This window comes from Neltuma alba, unplaced genomic scaffold, assembly GCF_004799145.2.
Source record: "Neltuma alba isolate B1F8T4 unplaced genomic scaffold, ASM479914v2 tig00010182_pilon, whole genome shotgun sequence".
In the NCBI taxonomy this organism is placed as follows: Eukaryota; Viridiplantae; Streptophyta; class Magnoliopsida; order Fabales; family Fabaceae; genus Neltuma; species Neltuma alba.
Window position 1 is genome coordinate 12726 of NW_021635123.1, and position 24710 is coordinate 37435.

Genomic DNA, 24710 nt, shown 5'->3' on the forward strand with positions numbered 1-24710 from the left:
TATGACTCACGAGCACTAGAGTAGGAGTCGATGTCGCGAGAACTGGAGACTGATGAGGAGGAGGAGCCGACGTCGCGAGCACCGAAGGTCTGAATGAAGGCCGACCGTTCAACTTTTTGAAGCTCGGATATGGAGACTTGAGAGTGAGCGGTGGTGCCGACGAGCTCTAGAAACTGAATCTGAGATAGTCTTCGACTGAGATTCCGAGAACTAAGAAGAGCGGTGGTGCCAGCGAGCTCTCGGCGAGTTGCGATGAACAGAGGCGAAAATGCTAAACCTAGGGAAGTTGTGTGTCCGCGAAAATGCTGATGGAACTTAGTTTGTGTGGAGCAAATAATTTTTTTGCCAATTTATTTAAGTAGCTTTAAACTTATATATTATGCGAAAACATATTAACAACACACGTTGGTCTGGTGGTGGAGGTGCTGCATTCTTCTCATCAGGTCTTAACTTCGAGACCTATCTTTTGCATAATGTACATATAATATTTAAAATACTTAACAGGCCCAGGTCGCCTGACAGGCTTAATAGGCTTCTCATAGAGCTTGAGCCTGGCCTGTTAGGTGAAATAGGCCTTGAAAAAAGCCTGAGCCTGTGTTTATTTTCTAACAGGCTTGGCCTGATCAGGCCGAAAGCAGGCCAGGCTATAGGCCCCTGACAGGCCGCCTGGCCTATTCCCACCCCTATTGGCAATCATAGTTCTCTTAAGATGTGGGAGTTTTAGAAATTTATTAGGTTTTCTTGATAACAACCTTAATAACTCATTGAGTCCAATGCTTACATGAAGGAACTCATTAATGAAAACATTAATAAGCTTCCCTAATGTGTAATTAAGAATGATTAATGCAAATGGTTCAATGCAGCAAAAAATCAACTCATCATCAAAACATGACCATGCAAGATGAAGAGAGTCAATAAAGCTACAAAGAACATATATGTAACTACATATATTGAAGCATGAAATCCAACATTAACCAATCCAACTACAAATATGAATCATCAACTAATGATTACATATCAATCAAAGTCTTTCACTAAGAATTTACAAATCCTAGACCTAGGAATTCATAAATACATAGCTAAAACTAAGATGAAACTGAAACTCCCCTTTTTAGCTCTTAGAACTCATGCCAATCATCCATCTTCAAGAGCTGGAGGAAGCCTAGCCACTCATGGTGTGCAGAAACATCTCTATTGAAGTTGACTCAGTGTTGCCCATGGATGAAGGTGACAGTGGAAGGTGAGGGATTAGGGTTCTGGTAGGAGAGATGAGAGAAGATGAAGAGAAAAACGTAGATGGTGGCTGAATCTTCATGTCTGACCTCCTTCATACTAAAAATAGGGTTTCTAACCCGAATATGACGTGTCTGGGTCGGTTTATGGAAGTGGGCAAGTCAAATTTTCCCAAAATGGTCCGGTCTGAATGTGCTGATACGAGGGGTTCGCCGCGGCAAACCATGGTAGAGAGTTTCATTCTAGAAAGCAGACGTTCACCACGGCGAAGGCAGAAGTGTGCTGCGGCGAACCATGGTAGAGGCTCCTCTTTTTGTTCTTTGTGCCTTGAGTCTTCAACCTTGGCTCTAATCTCAAGTGTCCTACACTGAAAAGTAACAATTTAAGGCATCAATTGTCCTAGAAATTAATGGAATACAATTAATAACTAATTATGACGATTTTACTCTAAAAAAGACACTAACTCAATGTATGGACTCTTAACCTAAAATAAGCTCAATTATAGAAGAGCCAGAAAATGCAACAAAACCATGGATGATGTAATGAAAAGATAAGAATAATTTGAGCTCAATCAACAAGAAAAACAAAAAGCATTGGATCAAGGTAGTGGGATCTAATTAGCCATTAATGTTAACTTTACATTGTTATTTATGGCATGTATGCTTGCTATTATATGGTTGAACTATGATGTTGTGATATGGTTGCTCCTTACATTTGTTGCCATGGCCTTGCATGTTGAGGTTGCCTATTTATAAAAAGATTAGTTCTCCTATGATAGCTAATGTTGAAATGCTTTATAATGATGCATGTTAATGTTTTGGTTGATTAATCTTGCTACTCGGATTTCTTAAAATCTCATCCCCCAAATATAATCTAACATTTTAGGGCCTGAAACTACTATGAGCAAGCTACAGATTGGAGGCTAAAGTGTGGTGTTTTGCCATAAAATTTCATGGACCCTTTTTGGTTATTTACATATTATACTAACAATACTGTAAGCACACTGACACTGCCTTGTTTACGCAACTCTTTGACTATGCTCCCAAATTCTTTTAATCATGAAATTTGGCATGATTATAGATAACGTCTTGAGCTTCAATTTGATGGCTAATATGTTAAAAAAGGCCAAGTATACGAATTTTAATGATTTTTCAAAGTTAAAGGTTAGAATCTGGGAAAAAGGATTTTTGGCAAATGGACAGTGTTGTATTTCACAAAAATCTGACACTTTTTCATAAGGAATTGGATCATGAGATTATTTTTCCTTGAAAGAGGACTTAAAGAGATTTAAGTAGAATTTTAAACCACCCCATTTGGACTTTTGTGGAATAAGTTATGAATTTTTGAAGTTGGGCCAGAAAAACTGTATTTTTACCCGATGAACGGTAAAAATCCAGAATTTAGCATTTTTAAGGTAAAAAGTGAGCCCAAGACCATCCAATGTGGTCTAAAATAGTTTTGAAAGGAACCTAAGTGGATATAATAGTAAGGTGTGACAAAAGGGGCCCATAAAATCTATCCCCCAAGCATCAAAGATCTCACAGAACAAAATAGGTTGTTGTGGCATTTCGTTCCTTCTACTAACCCCCCCAAACTGTTGGCATTTATCACATGCCTTACAAAAAGTGAACGCGTCTCTAAATAAGGAGGGCCAGTAAAATCCTGCATCTAAAACCTTCCTAACTGTTTTTCTAGCACTAAAGTGCACCCCACATAAGGTATCATGGCAAGCCTCCAGAATGGCTCGAGCCTCTACCTCTGGAATACATCGTCTAATCACTTGATCAGAGCATAACCTCCATAAGTGCGGTGGGTCCCATATATAATAGGAAGCTTCACTCCTAAGCTTTTGGACCTGAAAGGTGGTCAAGTGAGAAGGGATTAGACCAGTAGCAATATAGTTAACTAGGTGAGCAAACCATGGTTGAGAAATAGACAATGCACATAGAGATTGGTCAGAGAATGAATCACAGATAATATCAGAATCGAGTACTCTCTTTGTTTCTAAAGGTAGTCTGCTCAGGTGGTCTGCCACATGGTTGATATTTCTGGCTCTATCTTTCACTTCCACATCAAATTCTTAAAGTAATAACATCCACCTCAAGAGCCTTGGCTTTGGTTGAGGTTTGTGGAAAAGGTATTTTACTGCTACGTGATCTGTAAACACAACCACTTTGAAATTTATTAGGTATGGTCTAAACTTATCAAGTGCAAAAACAATTGAAAACAATTCCTTCTCAGTAGTGGTATAGTTTTTTCTAAGCTACATCTAGAGTTTTAGAGGCATAAGCAATCACTTTCGAAACAGAATTCTCCCTTTGACCCAACATTGCCCCACACTCAAGTTCGAAGCATCACAAGAAATCTCGAAAGGCAAATCCCAATTGGGAGAAGTCAAAATAGGAGGAGTAACTAGCCTATTCCTCAATTCATCAAAAGCAAGCTCACATGCATGGTCAAATTGAAACTCAATATCTTTCTGCAGCAGTTTGGAAAGAGGTAAAGCAATTTTACTAAAATCCTTGATGAACCTTTTATAAAACCCCACATGTCCTAAAAAGGACCTCAACTCTTTCAAGTTGGTTGGGTAGGGCAAAGAAGATATCACCTCTACCTTGGCTTTATCTACCTCAATTCCTTTTTCAGAGATTAAATGACCTAGCACGATGCCTTGATGAACTATGAAATGACATTTTTCATAATTCAAAACCAACTTTTTCTCAATACATCGTGCTAGAATTTGGTCAAGACTTTTCAAGCAGTCTTCAAAAGAATTTCCATAAACAGTAAAATAATCCATGAACACATCCATGCATTTTTCAATAAATTCAGAAAAAAAAAATGGATAGCATATAGCGTTGGAATGTGCCAGGAGTGTTGCAAAGACCAAAAGGCATTCTTTTGTAAGCATAGATTCCAAAAGGACAAGTGAAGGTGGTATTGTCTTGGTCTCTAGGGTCTATAGGAATTTGGAAATATCCAGAATATCCATCTAGGAAACAGTAATGACTCTTCCCCACTAATCGTTCAAGCATTTCATCAATTAAAGGTAAGGGAAAATGGTCTTTCCTAGTGGCATCATTCAGCTTCCTATAGTCAATACAAACTCTCCATGAGTTTTGCACCCTAGTTGGGATGGGTTCATTGTTCTCATTTTTAACTACTGTGATTCCACTCTTCTTTGGCACAACTTGTACTGGTGACACCCACTTGCTATCAGAAATAGTGTATATGATTCCAACTCTTAGAAGTTTGTCTACTTCTTTCCTAAGCACATCAAAAATTAAAGGATTCAATCTCCTTTGGCTTTGTTTAATTGGCTTGGAATCTTCAGCTAGTAAAATCCTATGGGTACAAACAGTAGAGTCAATTCCCTTAATATCAGCTAATTGCCAACCTAATGCCTCCCTATTTCTTCTAAGAACTCCTATTAAACTAGTTTCTTCATGCTCAGTTAAAGAACTAGAAATAATAACAGGCAATTTATTCTCAGGCTCAAGATAAGCATACTTGAGGTTAGGACGTAAATCTTTTAGTTCCAAAGTCGGGGGTTGAACAACAGAGGGAATTAGAGTAGGAAAATCAATAGAGTTAGAGAAACTCCCCTTTGTAGACCCTTTTGAGATGTATTCGCCAGCTTCACTTGGATCGACTATGCTTGCTTCAGTCCTATTGGATGTTGCACCAAGCTTAAGTTGGTCTATAGAAGCAACAACCTTAGGCTGGTCCACCTCCATACCTACATCATTATTAGAGATTAGATCATTCAAAAATCATAAATTATGGGGTGTAATTTTAGAATGTGTATGAGTAGCAATTGAATCAGAAAATATTAGCCCTTTAACCAAAGTCTTCAAGACATGAGGTGGTGGAGCAATTAAAGTTTGAAGTTCAGCAGGTGAAACAGTTGAATCAGGTCACGACCTCATATACCCAAGTCACGACTTCACATCATAGAAGCTACCCTCTTGGAATGCTTGGGTTGAAGTCGTGACTCGAGAACCCTTAGGTCGAGACTCAATTTGACAGAGGCCACCTTTGCCACAATCCTAGTATGGGGTCGCGACTTGAGAATGCTCAGGTCATGACCTCATATCACAGAGGCTTATATCCTCACATTTTACTCCAATCTTAGCACTCACCACTTCTTGACAATCTACATCATTAACTAACAAACTCCTTCCAAGGCCAATGTCAGTTGTAAATGTAGAAATGGAATCAAAATTTGATGGAAAAGAAAAGTCTTGAGAAATAGAAAGCATGCTATCAATTTCTAGAGAATTAATGCATGGCACCTCATCTCCACAAGAACTGGAAAATGAATAAACAGAAGAGAGGGAATTGAAATACTCATCATATGCACTCAAAGATGAATCAAGCTCATAAGATTCATGTGATGATGCAGCAGAAGAATCAATCAACTTAGGTGAACTCATGTCATAACTATCATGCATATGCAGCTCATGCTCATCCCTAGCTTGCTCAACAACTAAATCAATAGCATTTAAACCCATGAATGCAAAATTGTCAAAAGGATAACGCATGGCTTCTTTCATATTAAAAGTTACAACATGGTCTCCTACTTCTATTGTTATACAACTATATTTCATGCTTATGATAGTCTTGGAAGTTTGCAAGAAAGGTCTTCCCAAAATCAAAGTACTTTCATTTGCAAGTTCATTTGACATATCTAAAACATAGAAATCAACAGGGAATACTAGGTTCTTGACTTGGACTAGAATGTCTTCTATGATTCCCTTGGGATACCTGATAGACCTATCTACTAGTTGGGGTACTACACTTGTGTCTTTGATCCCATTAATCCCTCGAGCCAAATAAATTGACCAAGGCATGATGTTTATGGCAGTACCTAGATCTAACAATGCTCCCTTAATGTGAACCTTTCCTATAGTGCAAGGGATGGTGTAAGACCCAAGATCTTGGCACTTAACTAGTAGTTCAGCTTTGAATAAGGATGACACATTAGCACTCACCTGAATTCTCTCAAGGGGCCTAAACCTTTGCTTGTCATTACACAGTTCCTTAAGTAATTTAAAGTATTTAGGATTCCCTCTTAAGAATTGAATTATGGGCACATTGATTTCTAGTTTGTTCAACAATATGTAAGCATCAGTAGCAAACTCAGCATCAAACTTTTTCTTACCAGAGAAATAGGCTTTGGGAAAAGGAAGATCTTTAGCACATACCTCCTAACCTACTAACTTAGAGGCTCCTTGGTTGCTGGTCTCTGGCTTGTCCTCCTTTTGCTTGTCTTTGGGAGTCAAACTCTCTACAGTGCTCTTAGTTTCTGGCACAACTACTTGAGATGCTTCTTCTTGTGCTTGAGTTGACTTCTCTTGTGGTTCAATGCGTGCTCTTGCCTTCATCATGAGCTCTTCTTCGTTGGAGCTCTCAGACTTGCCAAGTCTCATTGGGGAAAGTAGAGGACTCTCGACCTCTTGTGCATAATCATCCTTGTCTACTTTTTCACTTTTAAAGTGAACCTTTTTACCACTTCTTAGAGTTATGGCGTTGAGCCCCTTTGGATTGATCACTGTATTGGAAGGAATGCTGCCCCCGCTTTTAGCTTGTATGTCATTGACCGCGTTAGAAAATTGGGTCAAATGACTGGTGATATCAGTGTTCTTTAAAGTGAGCTCCTCCAGTTTCTTATGAACATCTAAATTATCTTTCTGCATCCCTTGCAATATGGTGGTTATGGAAACAAACTTGTCATCACTTTCCTTCATTCGCCCTCTATGTTTATCATCTGAGCAGCCATGCTTTTTAAAAGCTGAGAAGTGTCATCACTTCTTGGTGGTGGTTGAGATGCCATGGTGTTAGGTGGAGTTGTTACCACTGCTCTTGAAGGATCTGGAAATGTTCTTGAGGAAGCCCCAGGATTGTGGAACTGATTGTCTTGGAACTGGTTTGGTCTATTTGTTCCCCCACCCCATTTGAAGTTTGGATGATCTCTCCAACTGGGGTTATAGGTGTTTGAGTAGGGGTCCCAAACAGAGGTACGACGGAGCCAATTGATTCTCTCTTTGTTTCCTTAATGGCTGTTACTTTCGACTCCCATTCTTTCATAAGACTGGTTAAGATTTTCCTCACTTGATCCTCTTGACTACACTTCTATCTGAGTGCAGTGAGATGATTAATGAGGTGTGAAAATCTGACTTCCATGTCTCGGATACTTTCTCCACCCTTCATTATGAACAATTCAAACTCTATTGTGAGAGTGTTGATTCTACTCTATTTTACGTCGGTTGTTCCCTTGTGAGCAATCTCCATTGCCTCCCACATTTTGTTTGCAAATTCTAGACTAGAAACTCGAAAATACTCTTTCTGGCTTAGTGCACAGGTTAGTATGTTGACATCTTTATCATTTAGTGTCACTAGCCTCTTGTCTTCTTCATCGAACTCATTGGGACTCTTACGAACTTGTTGACCATCTACGGTTTTCATTGGGATGTAATTGCAATGTTCAATCACGTCCCATAATCCATACTCTATAGCTTTGATGAAGTCTTCATCCTCATCTTCCCAGAAAGTGTAGTTTTCTCTATTGAAGCCAGGTGGCTTTGATGTTGAACATCCTTCCGGTAGCATGCTATCTCTAAAACTTATCATTGGATCTCTCTTCATACTATTAAGTCTTTATTGAAGAGATCCACTCTGATACCAAATGTTAGTGGCAGTCTCATCCAATAGGGGGTAAATTGAGTGAGTTATAAAAATTTAAACATATTGAAACAGTAAAATAAATAAAAACAGAGAGCGTTGGGTTAGAAAGATTTCACCGCAGAGCGTAGACACAAGATTTATACTGGTTCGGTCTTAACCACTTGACTACGTCCAATTCTCAGAACACCTCTGAGATTTCCACTATGATCCAAGATTAACCGGACTCTTGGTGCCTCAGTACAGTAATTAATTTGCTCAATAACTCCCCCTTACTACCTGTAAGATTACAACCCCTCTTAAGAGTCTACACTCTTGAGTTACTATTAGAAAGTGAGTAAAGAAGGTGTATCAGTCTCTCTCATAGAGTAAATGAATATGAAATACTGAAGCTCGGTAAAGAAGAAAATAGATATTACATGCAACAGTAAAAGTTTTTACAGAAGGTAGCTCACATATTCAATCTAGTTATTCTGCATTGTATCGAGTATTTTTTCAGGTCCTAACTTCCCCCAAGACTACTAGGACATATTTTGGTACTATTTTCTTACCTCAAATAAGTCCACATAGCATTATATAACATGTCTAAAGAGGAAGTGATGCTCTTCCCTTGTTCTTCCATTAAAACAATTAATAATATTTATTTTAGAGTAAACTCGACCGAATTCTTTCTACTAGTTCATGACTTCAGAATCTGTCTCTAGGTACCAATCCTATTTATTTATCATGGGAAACTTCTCTAATTTTTTTAAGTCAAAAGTCAACCTCTAGACAGTTTACTTTGACTTTCCCTAGATAGTGTATATCTAGGCATTAAATTCTATTAAAGCCAACCTCTTCACTTTCTAGGGACAGACTTATTTTTAAAACCTGTGTAATTCCTCAAGCATTTTCTCCCATTTTTGTCAAATTATCTGAGGCCTCCCTATATTTTAAATAATTCTATTTTCGCTAATATTTAAAATTAGTCAAAGCCTTGGAATTCCACAAATTTCTTCCAGGGATATTTTCATCATTAATAGCCTCATACGGACCTCTAGACCTCATTCCTATTTTTCTGAAATTTTTTTAAAGTATTCAAACCTACTTTTCATCACTGCCCCTTTTTGGCCCGAAACTTGCCAAATTTGCGTTTTAGGTTCGTGCTCGAGTTTAGCTTCAAGAATCCTCTTATGATGGTTCATAGCACAACCTTTGAGCCTTAATTACCTCAATTCCTTATACTGGATCCCCCAGACTTCACATACAGGCCTTAACATGCCATTTCTTATTTTCTGGGATTTTCTGAAATTTTTGGGCATAATTTTCATTTTTGTCCTCACAGCCCGAAACTTAACAAAATTATGATTTTGCCCCTAGTTTGGCATAATTCACCTCATTGAGGCCTCCAACATAATCTTTGGCCTATATTCATCTCTATTTCTCATTCTTAGGCCTCGAGATTTCACTAAAGTCTCTAACTTTCTCTTTTCTCAGTCTCAGAAAACTTTTCCTTTACGACTTAGTCCTTGGAAATCCCTCTGTTACTCCAAGGAACCTTCAAAATTGCTACCAAAAGGGGATCTAGTAGCCTATCCATTTTAGGCTAATTCTGATACTTCTAACCCCAAAATTTAGGATATTACATTCTTTGTTCTTTTGCTGCCTTTGTTTTCAAAACACAAGGGGGGCTACTAGAAAAGTAGCCACCTCTTTTTTTAAAAAAAAAGGTTTAATTTTATTTATTAGTGACCTCATGTTTTTAAATTAATTATTTTAGTTAAATAGATATTTTTGTGGGAAATATGATAGTTTTTACTATGGAACTTTTAATTAAATTATTTACTTAAATGTGTGAGATGTATATTGAATTTCTAATGGTTTATTTTTGAGATTTAAACTTGAGATAGGACTTTTTTAATTTTAAATAATGATATGAGAAATTTTTATTAAAGTAAATATTTTGGAAGATTTAAATGGAAAATGTCACACCTTAATATCGGGATCTACTTAGGGTTTACTTAAAACCATTTTAGACCACCTTGGATGGTCTTGGCTCAAAAATCCATGAAAAACGCTGATTTTCAGATTTTTACTGTTCATTAGGTAAAAATTCAGTTTTCTGACCCAATTTCAAAAATTCATAACTTAATCTAGAAAAATCAAAATGGAGTGGTTCAAAATTATATAAAAAGCTCTTTGAATTCTCTTTCTATGAAAAATAATCTTATGAATCAATTCCATTTGAAAAAGTATCAGGGTTTTGTGAAAGTCACCTCTGTCTATTTGGCAAAAATCCTTTTTCTGGATTCTGAATCTTAACTTTGAAAAATCATTAAAAATCATGTACTTGGCCATTTTTAACGTGTTGCATATCAATTTGAAGCTCATGACGTGAAATTTAAGCATACCAAATTTTGTGTAGAAAACCATTTGGTAACTTAATAAAACATGGCTCAAATTTGGCGTCCTACTTAGGGAATACAGCTCCAACCATACATGCTTATATATAACCAAATATAAATATTTCCTCATGGCCCATCACCATATTAATCCTTGGATTTGCAGCCTCCCTTTTGATGATTCACTCCCTAAAATATTAGTTACATATGGGGGATGAGATTTCAATGAAATCCCAGTAGCAAGATCAATCAACCAAAACATCAACATGCATCAATTACAAACATTCCAACCTTTTGCTATTAATAGGGAACTACAAACCTCATACATGTAGCACTTTAACATGTAATAGCCAAGGCACATAAAGTAAGGAGTATAGCTATACAATCATCATCATCATCATTTAGTTCAACCACATAATAGCACATGAAATTGCATAGCAATCAATGCAACACTCAACATTAAAGTCAATTAAATCTTACTACCTTAATCCAATGCTCTTTGATTTTCTTGTTTTTCTTTGTTGCTTCCACAAATGCCAAACCCTAACATGGCAATCCATAAAAAGGGCAGCAAGAATCATCAATCATTCCTCATAAAAATCAATAACATAATTCAAGGACAACCTTTGTCCCTTAAAGCTTCTACCTTTGTTCTTTAAATTTTAGAGTTTGTTTCCTTAAACCCTAAAAATTCCCTCTTGACTCATTCCTACATAATTTTTCATGTAGATTCCAAATATCTACTTGGATTTAACAAAATAAAATTCCTTCTTTTAGTTTTGAACTAACCGAACTATTAGGGTTCAAAATCCAAAAATTACAACTTTGATTCTATGGCCTCCAACACTTGTTCTTTAGGTTTACCCCACATTAATTTTCATTTTGAACACAATAGTAGCCTCAAAACTTTGAAAAACACATCCTAGGGTCTATTTTTAGCCTTGGCCGAACAGTACCATTTATGAAGCATCAAAGAAATCTCTTCAAATCAACATCCAATCACTTGAAACCATCTTAAATCATAGTGTTCTAACTATGTTTTGCAACAAAACCTCCCTCCCCTAACAATAACCAATTTGGCCAGCACCAAACAAAGAGGAAAACCAGAAATTTCAACCATTAAACTCAAGAGAATCAAGCAAGGAACCATTTGGAACCATAAACTAACCTTGATTCTCACTTGTATGCTTAAAGTTGATGCATTTCTCCTTGGTTTTCCTTTAAAGTTCTTCCTTTTCCTCTCTAGCTCTCTCTTGGCCGAAACATATTCAGAAAAATGGGGGAGGAGGAGCTCATTAAGTGCACAAAATATCCCAACCACTAACATTTAATGCTATGCCATGTGTCAAATGCTTACTTAATCTTAATCCTCTTTCTTAATTAACTTAATGCCAAATGAAATTAATTTCAAAGTCAAGATCCTCTCCATTGGTGGCTTGACACTTGGAAAGCTTTAATTACCATCCATTAGAGGCTTGACAAGTGGCAACTTGTGGGCCAAGTAAAGTGCAAGACTCTAGTTTTCACTTTATCGGTGCACTTTTACTCCGAGTTTAACTTTTTTTCTATAATTACAGTACTCTGGCCTCTGTAATTATTTTCTATCAGATCTATAAATTATTCTCCTTATTTTTATCTTCCCAAATTTTTCTCTTTGTCTCAAATTTAATTTCTCAATAATTAAATAAAAAGCAAAACTAATTTCCTTCTCTTTATTGATTTTTCCACTTTTCAAAGGAATTGAGAAAAATCTTGGATACTTAAGGGTCTTCTTTTAATTCCATAATATCTTATAATTTCTTGGGATATCATAGGAATTTTCTTGGTATTTTATTCTCCTTTCCAATATTTATTTAGAATTTTCCAAATAAAGGACCTTAAACTAGCTTAAATCACCCTTAAATTCCTTTGTAATTTCTCTAAGGGTAATTTGGTCATAAAACTAATTTTATAATCCCATATAATTCTCAAGGAACATTATCCTTATTTTTCCTAAATTTTTTTAGGTTTGGAAATATTTTTCCATAATTATTCTTGACCAATTTTTCTTAATTAGTCAAACTTTTCCTAATTGGCTTGGAAAACTATAATGATTATTTTTCTCCAAAATTCTTCTATTTCTCCTGGTCATTTTTTACCCTTAATTATTTAGGAACATTGCTTATTTCTAATTACCATAGTACTGGATGTGACAAAAAATATGGATTGTTAGGATATTATAATTTTTTGCTAAAAAGATTTATTTAAGGGGTATAAGAGGTATGGGATTTTATCATAGAATTAGAAACTTTAACTTACATATATGTGCTAAAGTAATTATTTAAATAGTTTTTGTATTGATGTGTAAATATATTGATTGTGTAGAATAAATTATTAGATTGTTTGAGCACAAAGTTAACTTTGTGAGTTTAACTTTTTCCTCAATTTGGTTCATTTGGATTTGTTGAAAGTAATTGTTCTGCTCCTTCTAGCGACCTCACCTGAGCAAGAAAAAGAGACTGAATTCTTTACTCTTCATCAAGATAATAAGCATGAGGATGACTATATTGCTAAGTTCATTGTTTTGTCCAAATATGTCACGTATTTGAAATGTGAGGATAACCCTAAATGGATGGTCTCGCAATTAATAGAAAGGGCCAAACCAGAGTTGAGGCAATAGTTAGCCTTACATCCTGTGGCATGCAACAAGCTGAGAGCAGCTACATGAAGGGCTAAGGACACTGAGGAGGCCAAGCGCCATGACAATCAAGGTAGGTTTTCTAATTTTATGAAGCCAATTGATGGAATTGGAAACAAGTCTGATTATGATTTTGGAAGTTCAAGCAAGAACAAAGGGCAGAACCAGAAACATCTAGATCAGAGGGGCCCACAACAGACATCTCAGTCCCTTAAGACCCATGTTAAAGGGAGTTAGAATTCCCACAAAGAGTCAGCTTTTTCTACACCCAGTGTTAGAGGGCCTTGTTTGAGATGTGGGAGGAGTCATAGATATGTATAAAGGGCTTTTGATACCATAGGTTAGGGCATGAAACATCCTTCCTTTATTACCCCACTATATAATGATTAGAACCCTTTAGGATTATTATATAAGCTTTAAGTATGAGAAAATCCTGAAAAACTTGAAACTTTTTCAAATTTCAGTCTAGATTGTGACTTGCACCTCCAGGTCATGATAAAAGTCATAGAGTAACCTTTACTACTAGGTCGCGACTTGGGATTCTCGGGTTGCGACTTGGGATCATAGAAAGCCCTCGAGTATTGTTCACCATTCATAGAAATTTTTGCCACCTTTAAAAATTCATAACTAAATGTAGAAAAATCAGAACGAGGTAGTTCTAATTTCTGTTTGAAGCTTATCATGTATACTATAAGGAAAAAAATATTCATTGGCCTTAGATCATCATGAAATAGAGCTAAAAAATTTGTCAAGTTGTACTATTCATATGGTCATTTTTCAATTTTTAGTATTTTAACCCAACTTTAGAAGGACATATCTCTTAGTACACAAATCTATTTTAGGTGATCTACCACCTATTTTAAAGCTCAGGATGTGTACTATAACCATACCAAATTTCATAAGCAGAATCAATTGTTTGCCATGCATCCATTCTATCACTAATTCGTGACTCCTTTAGGAATGCTTTATCCCCCTAACTTGCATTTATAATTCATAATTAATTCACTCTTTGCATAATACCATTCTATCAATCCATCAACTATTTCCATATATTATCATAATCAATTATACATGCCATCATCATCATTTATCATCACATAACATGAATGGCCTATTTATATCATACACTAACGTACAGATTATACAATTTGATATAATGAATTCCTTCAATTCTTTTCCTCTTTCCTTGCTTCCACTCCATGTATCCTTTCCTTGATCTTTATCATCTATTATTGTTGGTTAATAAAGAGTAAGATTTGGAAGAATCTCAATAGCAAACATTACCATTATGCATGCAAGATGGATGCAAGTATATGACATACTTGCTTACTCTAACTTATGCTTACTTACAACATTTTCTCATGCTCAATCTTTCACATGCATGAACATAGAAAAACATCAATGAAACAAAGCATCATGCTAGCATTAGCATCTAATAACATCATGAAATCATATAATGCACATCAATACCTAGACATACACATCAAGCACACAAGAAATGTGAGTTCACTACCTTGTATCCTTAAGCTTGTTTTTTTCTTGCTCCCTTTTGATTCCAACTATTAAGGTTGCTTGCTCAACCTTTACCATTTCTTTTTCTTGATGTCTCATGGTCCTAAATGCATCAATGCATCATTTTTATTCATTCATTAGAGCTATGGTAATCAATAACATCAACACTTTGTTTTCTTTGAGCTATATTAGCTTCTAACCTTTGAGCTTGATTTCCAACCTTTCTAAAATTAAAGCTATTCCCACACAATTTTGTATGTAGAATCTATTTCTAAGCTCAAAATTATCAAAATTAAATCCTTCCCTATTCAAACCGATCTAGCCGAACATAGGCCTTAGGGCTTAAACCTTCATTTTCAATTCCAATGCTTCCAAACTTGTTTTCTCAACTTTACCCCACATAATTTTTCATTTTAGACACATTGGAAGGATTAAGATCATCAAAATCCAATCCTAGCCCTAAGAACTAGCTTTGGCTGAAATGTTACTTAACTTACATAATCATGAAATTCAACCAATTTCAACAAAAACCACTTGATTCTTGTTTCTTTCAAGCGTTTAAACATTATTCTAACATCAATTTCATCTTCTCCTACTCTTAAGAATTTTGTGCAGCATACCCCCAAGAGTTTCAAGCTCCCAAAAACCATTAGAATCCATAGCTAAGCTCAATAACAATAAGGATAGTAAAAACTACATCAAAAACCATGAACATACCTTGTTTTACAGCTTGATCTTACATGGGATCACTTGGCCTTTCTCTCCCCTTCTTCTTTCTCTCTCTAAAATTTATTTTGCAAGATTTTTTCCATGGTTTCATGAGCTTAGGATGAAATGAGGAGAGGGGAGGGGTATTTATGGAGTTTAAGAACAAATCCTAGCCTTTAATTTTGAAAATATATGGCTTAATCTTGGCCATCAATTTTTCCTCTTTGTCTTGTGGTAACAAGTGTCCCCATAACATCATGCTTACATCATCAAGCCACATGTCTTTAATCCAACCATACATGTGTCTTGCATCTAACCGTATACATGTCTTGCATCCAACCGTACAAGTTTTTTTTCATCCACGTGTACACTTGTCTTTCATCTAATCATACACTTGTCTCTTCCATCTCCTTTCATCATTTTGGCATCAAGATAGGAAGAAAATTAATATAAAATTCGTTCAAAATACACCCCTTAGGTATTCTTCAACCTATTTTGCCATACTGCACCGTATCGAGTACTTTTTCAGGTCTTGACTTACCTGGGACCACTAAGACATGTTATGGCACCATTTTCTTACCTCAAATAAGTCAACATAGAATTGTATAATATGTCTAAAGAGGAAGTGATGATCTTTCCTTGTTCCTCTATTAAAACAATTAATAATATTTATTTCGGAGTAAACTTAACCAAATTCTTTCCACCAGTCTATGACTCCGAGAATCTCTCTTCAGGTACGAATACTATTTATTCATCACAAGAAATTTTTTTAATTTTTCTTAAGTCAAAAGTCAACTTCTAGACAGTTGACTTTGACTTTCCTCAGATATTGTGTAAATAGGCTTTAAATTCTATTAAAGCCAACCTCTTCGCTTTCTATGGATGAAATTATTTTTAAAACTTGTGATAATTTCCCAAGTATTTTTTCCCATTTTTGTCCAATTATCTGAGGCCTCCCTATACTTTAAATAGTTTATTTTTGATAATATTCAAAATAGTTAAAACTCAAGGAGTTCCACAAATTCCTTCAAGGGGCGTTTCGTCATTTTTAGCCTTATACGGGTCTCTAAACCTTAGTCCCATTTTTTTGGAATTTTTCTAAAGTATTCAGGCCAACTTTCCATCACTACCCTTTTTTAGGCCCGAAACTTTACAAAATTATGATTTTGCCCCTAGTTTAGTTTAACCCAAAATTCACCTTATTGGAGCCTTCAATATAACCATTAGCCTATATTCATCTCTATTTCTCATTCTTGGGCCTCAAGACTTCACTAAAATCTCTAACTTTCCCTTTTCTTAGTCTTAGCAAACTATTCATTTATGATTTAGTCCCTGAGAATCCCTCTGTCCCTCCAGGAAACCTCTGGGACCTCTGCTAAAAGGGGTTTGATAACATGCCCATTTTAGGCTAATTCTAGTACTTTTAGGCCTAAAATTTGGGATGTGACAGGGCATATTGCTTGCTTTTGCCCAGAAGGCTGGCAGACACCTCAGAGCAGCCATTCTACAGTTCTGGGTTGAGTCTATGATGTGACATAGGAGGAGGCTGGTGCGTCTCCTAACTTTACAAAATTATGATTTTGCCCCTAGTTTGGTTTAACCCAAAATTCACCTTATTGGAGCCTTCAATATTACCATTAGCCTATATTCATCTCTATTTCTCATTCTTGGGCCTCAAGACTTCACTAAAATCTCTAACTTTCCCTTTTCTTAGTCTTAGCAAACTGTTCATTTATGATTTAATCCCTGAGAATCCCTCTGTCCCTCTAGGAAACCTCTGGGACCTCTGCCAAAAGGGTTTTGATAGCATGTTCATTTTACGCTAATTCTAGTACTTTTAGGCCTAAAATTTGGGATGTGACAGGGCATATTGCTTGCTTTTGCCCAGAAGGCTGGCAGACACCTCAAAGCAACCATTCTACAGTTCTGGGTTGAGTCTATGCTGTGACATAGGAGAATGCTGGTGCGTCTCCTAACATAATTAAAGGTATAATTTCATTCCAAGGATACATTATTCCTATTTTATGTGATTCAAGTGCTACGTATTGTTTCATATCTATTGGGTATGCTAAGAAGTTTAATTTTCATATGATTGACTTGCTTTATAATTTGAGAGGTTCTAGACCTGTTGGGGCTATAGTCATGACTACTAAAGCATGCTTAAATATTTTCCTTCTATTTGAGCATTGTGATTCTGTGATTGATTTGATAAGTTTGCTGCTTAAAGGCATTGATGTGATTATTGGCATGGATTGGTTGTCAGCTGATAATGCCATCCTTGATTATAAGAGGAAACTTGTGACTTTTTCTTTATGTGCTATGTCTGTTGAGGCTGTTATATGTCCCATGCTATTGTCAGACACTCAAGTAAACAAGTGTATTCGAGAAGGTTGTTGGACATATGCAATGTTCTTCTCCACTAATATGGATAAGGAGGTTAGGATTGATCAGATTGAAGTGGTAAAAGAATTTCCAGAGATATTTCCAGAGTAGGTGCTCGAGTTACCCCTAGAGAGAGAGGTGGAATTTTTCATTGATCTAGTGCCTAGCAGAACTTCCATTTTAAAAGCACCCTACTAGATATCTCCTTTAAAGTTGGTTGATTTAAAGAAGTAGATAGAAGAACTACTTAAGAAACTATTCATTCGAACAAGTGTTTGGCCATAGGGTTCACTAGTACTGTTTGTAAGAAAGAATGATGGTCGCCTGTGACTGTGTATTGACTATCACTAGTTGAATAAAGTGACAATTAAGAATAAGTATCCTTTTCAACGAATAGATGACCTCTTAGATCAATTCATTTGATCATCTATCTTCTATAAGATTGACTTGAGATCAGGGTACCATCAGCTTAGGGTTAGAGTAGAGGATATTCCAAAGACTGCTTTCTGCACAAGATATGGTCACTATGAGTACTTGGGCATGCCTTTTGGCTTAATAAATGCCCCTCCCATCTTCATGGATTATATGAATCAAATCTTCAGGCCTAACCTAGATCAGTTCATTGTGGTTTTCATCGATAACGTCCTTATATACTCTAAGAGTGAGGAGGATTATGAGGAGCATCTTCATATTGTATCGCAAATACTGAAGAACCATTAGCTGTATGCCAAGTTGTCTAAGTGTGAGTTTTGGCTTAAAGAAATAAAATTTCTTAGCTATATAGTATATGTAGAAAGGGTGCTCGTTAATCCTAGTAAAGTGGATGCTATATTGAAGTGGGGATCCCCCAAAGTCTATGACAGAGGTGAGGAGTTTTATCAGTTTAGCTGGTGACTATCAAAGATTTATCAAAGGATTCTCTCAAATGGCTATGCCATTGACTAAGTTAACTAAAAAGGATCAACCATTGATAAGTGTGAGGTAGCTTTCTAAGAGTTGAAGGTAAGATTAATTACTACTCCAGTGCTTATTATTCTAGACCCCAGTTGTCCTTACACATTGTATATAGATACTTCACTAAAGGGTTTGGGTTGTATCCTAATGTAGGGAGGCAAAGCAATGGCTTATGCATCAAGACAATTGAGGCCCCATAAGGAGAATTACCCCACCTATGACTTAGAGTAGTTGTAGTTATGTTTGCACTAAAGATATGGAGGCATAACTTATATGGGTCTCAATTTGAAGTTTCTAGTTAGCAGAAGGAATTGAATAATAGACAGTGCAGATGGATGGAGTTTCTTAAAGATTATGACTTTGAACTCAAGTATCACTCGAATAAAGCTAATGTGATAGTTGATGCATTGAGTAGAAAGACAATGCATGTCTTCCATATGAGCTTGGAGGAGCACTACTACTTAGACGATTTAAGAGATCTCTAGGTAGTACTTGAGATGCCAATTACTTTACAGTTAATTTCAAGTGATTATGAATTCTTCAGGGATTTAAAAGCAGCACAAATAGAAGATGACTGATTATTGAGTATTTAAGAGGCATTAGGAAATAAGGATGTTCTAGACTATGATATTAGAGAGGAAGGGATCCTAAGGTGCAAAAAGAGAATTTGTGTCCTTAATGATGATGAGATTAAGAAGACAATTTTGGAAGAGGATTATCGAAGTAGCTATTCAATGCATCTAGAGATAACAAAGATGTATAATGATCTAAAGAGAAACTACTTATGGCCAAAGATGAACAGAGGTGTGACATAATTTGTGATGAAGTGTCTGACTTGTCAAAGAATCAAAATAAAGCACTGAAAGCCTCCAGGACTACTTCAGAATTTAGATATTCCTCAATAGAAGTGGGATAGCATTTTCATGGATTTCATCACTGGTTTGCTAAGAACTTACTGGTTATGATACAATTTAGGTTATCATTGATAAATTGAATAAGGCAGTGCATTTCTTACCCATCAAAGCCACATACCCTTAGGAGCGATTGGCACAATTATATAGTGATGAGATCTACTTCACAAAGTGTTGGAGTCTATCATATTTGATAAAGATCTAAGGTTTATATCAAACTTTTGGAGGTCATTACAAAGAGCCATGGGCACTAAGTTAAATTATAGTACTACCTACCACCCTTAAACATAAGGGAAAACCAAGAGGACAATTCAAACTCTTGAGGATATGTTATGAACGTGTGCTATTGAGTTGAAAGGTAGTTGGGACAGTCACTTATCATTAGTAGAATTTGTGTACAACAATAGCTACCATGCTAGCATCCAGATGACTCCTTATGAAGCCTTATATGGGGAGAAAGTTTCGATCTCCGCTTTGTTGGATAGAATTGAGTGAGAGAACTATCATTGGTCCTGACTTCGTGGATATCAGTACCTAGAAATTAAACTAATTAAACAAAAGTTATTGACTGCTTAAAGCTATCGGAAGAGTTATGCATATCATCTTCGTAGATCTTTAGAATTTGATGTGGGTGATCATCTATTTTTGAAAGTTTCTCCACTCATGAGTATTGGAAGATCTATCAAAGCCAAGATGTTGACATCCAGGTTCATTGGCCTATATGAGGTCTTAGAGAGAACTGGGCCTATTGCTTACCATATTTTTCTACCGCCACACCTATCCAACATTCATGATGTGTTCCATGTGTCACAATTGAAGAAGCATCATCTAGATCCATTTCACGTAATCGAGCCTAAATAAGTTGAGTTACATAAGAACTTGACTTACAAGGTAGAATCGGAGGAAATTTTAGACATAAAGGGCAAGCAACTATGGAACAAAACTATCTAGCTTGTAGAAGTCTTTTAGAAAGTAATAACTCCCAGTGATGCTACTTGGGAAACCAAAGAGTGGATGTGATGCGAGTACTCACACCTGTTTCCTTAGTATGCATTTTTTTCTTATTTGTTGTAAGTGTTTGTTTGAATTTTGGGAACAAAATTCCTTTTCAGTGGGGAGAGTTGTAATATCCTAGTTTTTATTTATAGTATTTAAATAATATTAGAAGGAGATTCATGCTTAAGAAATGAGATTTATTTTCTAATTAATTAAGTAAAGAGAATTTACTTAGAATAGGATTTATAATAATAAAAGAAATTAAAAGTAAATGAAATTACTAAATAAAAATAATAAAAGAAAATGCAAGCAAAATTTTTTTATAAATTGGGTTTTAAACTGCAATTTTTTCTCATTTTAATATGGGGTCTTTTCATGTGTCTTCTTCTTCTCCTCTTCTGAACGCCATTCTAGATTTCAGTACAGGGTTTCAAATTTGCAGATCATTTGGGTAAGCTATATGACTTCTTTTCACTAAACTCTCTTCATGAAAGTTATTATACTCATCTAGCTTTATCTAATAGTAGTAATTTTATGTTGTTTAGAGAAAATTTTTAGGTCTAGGGTTAGAGCAAGTGTTAAGCTTTAATGATGATTGATTATGGTATTGTAAACCTTTAGGGACATTCGATAAAATTGGAACGATATAGAGAAGATTAGCATGGCCCCTATACAAGGATGACGCACACAAATCAAGAAATGACCAAGAGGAAGGCGGGCCTCGTGTGCACAACAATAGGCCATTGGAAGGGAAATACAGTTGAAAGCTGGTGATTTTCCCCCCTCCCTACTTGAATTAGACATGGTAACAGGCATTTTTCTGAAAATCAGTTCAAATGTTTTACAAAGTTTCTTTGCTACAATGGTTAACTTTTTAAAAGTGATTGATTCAAAGGTTTAAAAGTTCTACTGTTGCAAATTTGGTATCAGATTCTAAGGTTCTATGATTTTTATTGCATTACACAGTGGCAATATACAATATTCACACATATCCTTTCGTCTCTTGTCTTGTTTGTTGTGTCTTGGTACTCACTTCCTATAGTGGGTCCCTTAAAAGCTAAATCTTAGATTAATAAGCTTGAGACCATTTTTAAGATTGTTTCTTGTACCACCTATGAGCATGCACGAGTAGCCATTTTCTTATTAGAAGATCGTGCCGAGAGATGGTGGAAAAGTATGGGTGGTCGGGATGATTCAGGCATCACTTTTGAGGAGTTTGAAGAAAAAATTATTGGATCACTACTTTCCTATGGACTTACAATCATGGTTTTCTAGATATGCTCGATTTGATTTTTAGGTTTGTATTGTGGCTCACTCAATTCTAGTTGGGTTTGATTCTATTGAAAGAATTAAAACTTGGATAATTTTATTATTTGATTCTCTCTTTTTTCTATTTGTCACACGTTACTTTTAGACCGTATTTTATCTCAATTAAAACCATTTGGGACAATTTCTTATGGCCTTAATTTGAAAAATTTTGAACTTTAAAATTCATTAAATTTGGGTTATTATTCATGTAATCTTAATAAAGGCCAAACCTTGCAAAACCATAACTAATTTTAGAAAAATCAAAATGGGGTGACTCTAAATTCTAGCTCTTAATATGATATTTAGAAAAAAATACTCATTGGTATCTAGACCTCACCAATGAATCCCAGAATTCACACAAAGTGGTACAGTTCATATGGTAATTTTTTTAATTTTTCTAAATTTTCAACTTTTTAGAATTTATGCCTAACTTTGGATAGGCATAACATTTTGTACAAAACTCCAAATTTGATGAAATACCACTTGTTCTAAAGCTAAAAATATGATCTATAAGCCTGCCAAGTTTCAGCCAAAATCTCATTCATTTGACTAGAATTTTGTTGGTGCCAAAAAGTGGTATTTCTTGGGTTCTTTTATCCCTTTTTCATGCAATCTCTTGATTTTTGTCCTCTTCTACCTCCATAGAACCATTTCAATCACATATTACATAATTAAACATGATTTCTTAACCAAATATTCATATGCATGTCAACTTTGGTCATTATTACAATAATCCAATATAACTCATATATAATTCACATAAATTACAAAATGTTCATTAAAAGGCATTAAACTTACTTATCTCCTAAGATAATCTCCTTTCCTTTGTCCTTGCTTGGTTCAACCCCAAGTTGGTAGATATTTGAACATAAAAGAATGAGATTTTATGGAAAATCTCAGTAGTAATGAATCATAATTATCATGCTAATCATGCTATGTAAAAATGTTACATGTTATCTTGAAACTAGAAATTATCATACAATATTTCATGTGCATTTCATTGCCATGGAAAGAGAGTAACCAATCAAGCTATTAAACCATTCCATAAAACATATTGTCAAGGCATATTTGACATAGAATTTTACACATAATCACATAATTTGCTCAATCATATCATGACAATATAAATCAAATAACACATATACATTTAAATAAGCAAAGAAGTAATCAAATTATGAGTTCAATGCTACCTCTTACTCAAATACATATTTCGACCTCTTTAAGGTTTTGGTGCTCCTCTTTATTTTCTTGTACAATGCCTATCAATTCAAGTATCAACACATTTTATGCTACCAATAATCCAAGAAAAATCATTCTTACTCAACAATAAACTCATATAAACCCCTTTTTCCTTGATTTTTAACATTATTGTTTCCTCTTTATTTCAACTAATCTCTTGGGCCATTTCTATATAATTTTTTATATAGAATCCAAATATCAAATTAGATTTAACAAAATCACACTTCTTGCCCCTCAACTTGCTTTGGCCAAATACTAGGGTTTAGGATTTCAAAATTTTTATTTTTGATTCCAATGATTTTAAATATTTTTTCTTGGCATTTCCCTACACAAAAACACTTTTTAAACTCATTGGAATCATCAAATCATATTGAAACAATTTCTAACCTCAAAAGCACATGGTGGCCGAAATGTATGCTTAATACCCTAACTTTAGTTTTCTTCCAAAATTCAATCCAAATACCAATTAAACATACCATTCCAAACTCATATTCATAGTGTCTATCCTTCCCTAGCCTATTCTCAAGTTAACCAAAATTGGACAGCATGGTGACTTGGATTTTGTCATGAAATTTCAATCAAAACAACCCTTAAACCTAACCAAAATCAAGCCTAGACATACCTTAATGGATCCTTACTTGAAGCTTGATGATTTTCTCTTACTTTGAAAGGTTTTAGGTGCTGTTTAAGGTTAAGTTTTTGGTTGAACAGAATTCCCCTCTTTTTCTCAATTTTGGCTAAATTTCACATATTTAGGGGGGGTATTTATAGACCCAACAAACTGACATGAACCCCCTCCAAATGGCCTTATTTTCTGCTACCTAAGGGGACATGTGTCCCTCTTCTTAACCCTTGAATTTCAGCTCATCCCAAGTGTCCCTTGTTCTTGATTTTTCTTATATAGCTTGCCTTAAATTAGGCTTGAACTCTCTTGGCAAGAGGAACTATGGGCTGCACGAATTTTGTGGGCTTCCTTGGCCCAAATGAAGTCCAAAACTAATTAGAAAGGAAAGAGAAGTGCGGCCCAATCACAAATTATAAATTTCTAACCAAAACTTACTATTTCGGTTACTATTTTCAAAAACAGTTCTGAGCCTCCAAAAATTTATTTCTCTCCATTATAATTTCTCTTTTAATATAGGAAGGTCTCCTGAAAATTTTCCAAATTTATTTCAACCTCTAATTATTTATTTTGAATTTTCTCTGAAATTGGGCTTTACCGGTAAGATTTCGATAATAAATATTCTAACATTAATTCTTACACTTTCAAGGCCTGGGAAAATTTTATAAATTCACATAAATTTTTAAATAATTTTTTCATATTTTTTTGGAATTATTGAGGCCTCTATATATGTAAAATAATTATTTCTAGCTAATTTTTTAACTAATTTTTTCAGAAAAACTTCTGTTTATAGAAAATTCTGTAATAAGTTATTTTTATGCTATTTCTATCTCTAAGCCTCAAATAAGATTTCAAAATCTCTATTATACCTTTTTACCATTTTTTAGAAATTTTCTAGAAATTTTCTGTGATTTTCCTATTTTGTTCTTCTTGGACCAATAATTTCAAAAATATCAGTCCGAACCCTATCTGGATTTTATGGTATGCACAGCTTCATCAGCCAATCTACTTTCCGTATTAGTTCTTGACTTAATTTTCCATTCTTATTGTCAGGGTTAAATTTGCAGGATGTGACACTGTTCCTTCCATGAACTTTTGAAGTT

The 24710-nt window shown here is 35.2% G+C and overlaps 1 non-coding gene across 1 annotated transcript; it reads left to right on the forward strand.

The window, feature by feature from the left end:
• The first annotated feature begins 21047 nt into the window (after window positions 1–21047).
• Window positions 21048–21152, forward strand: LOC114754693 (U6 spliceosomal RNA). The gene has a single exon (XR_003741230.1). It is a non-coding gene; the product is annotated as a U6 spliceosomal RNA (small nuclear RNA).
• The last annotated feature ends 3558 nt before the right edge of the window (window positions 21153–24710 follow it).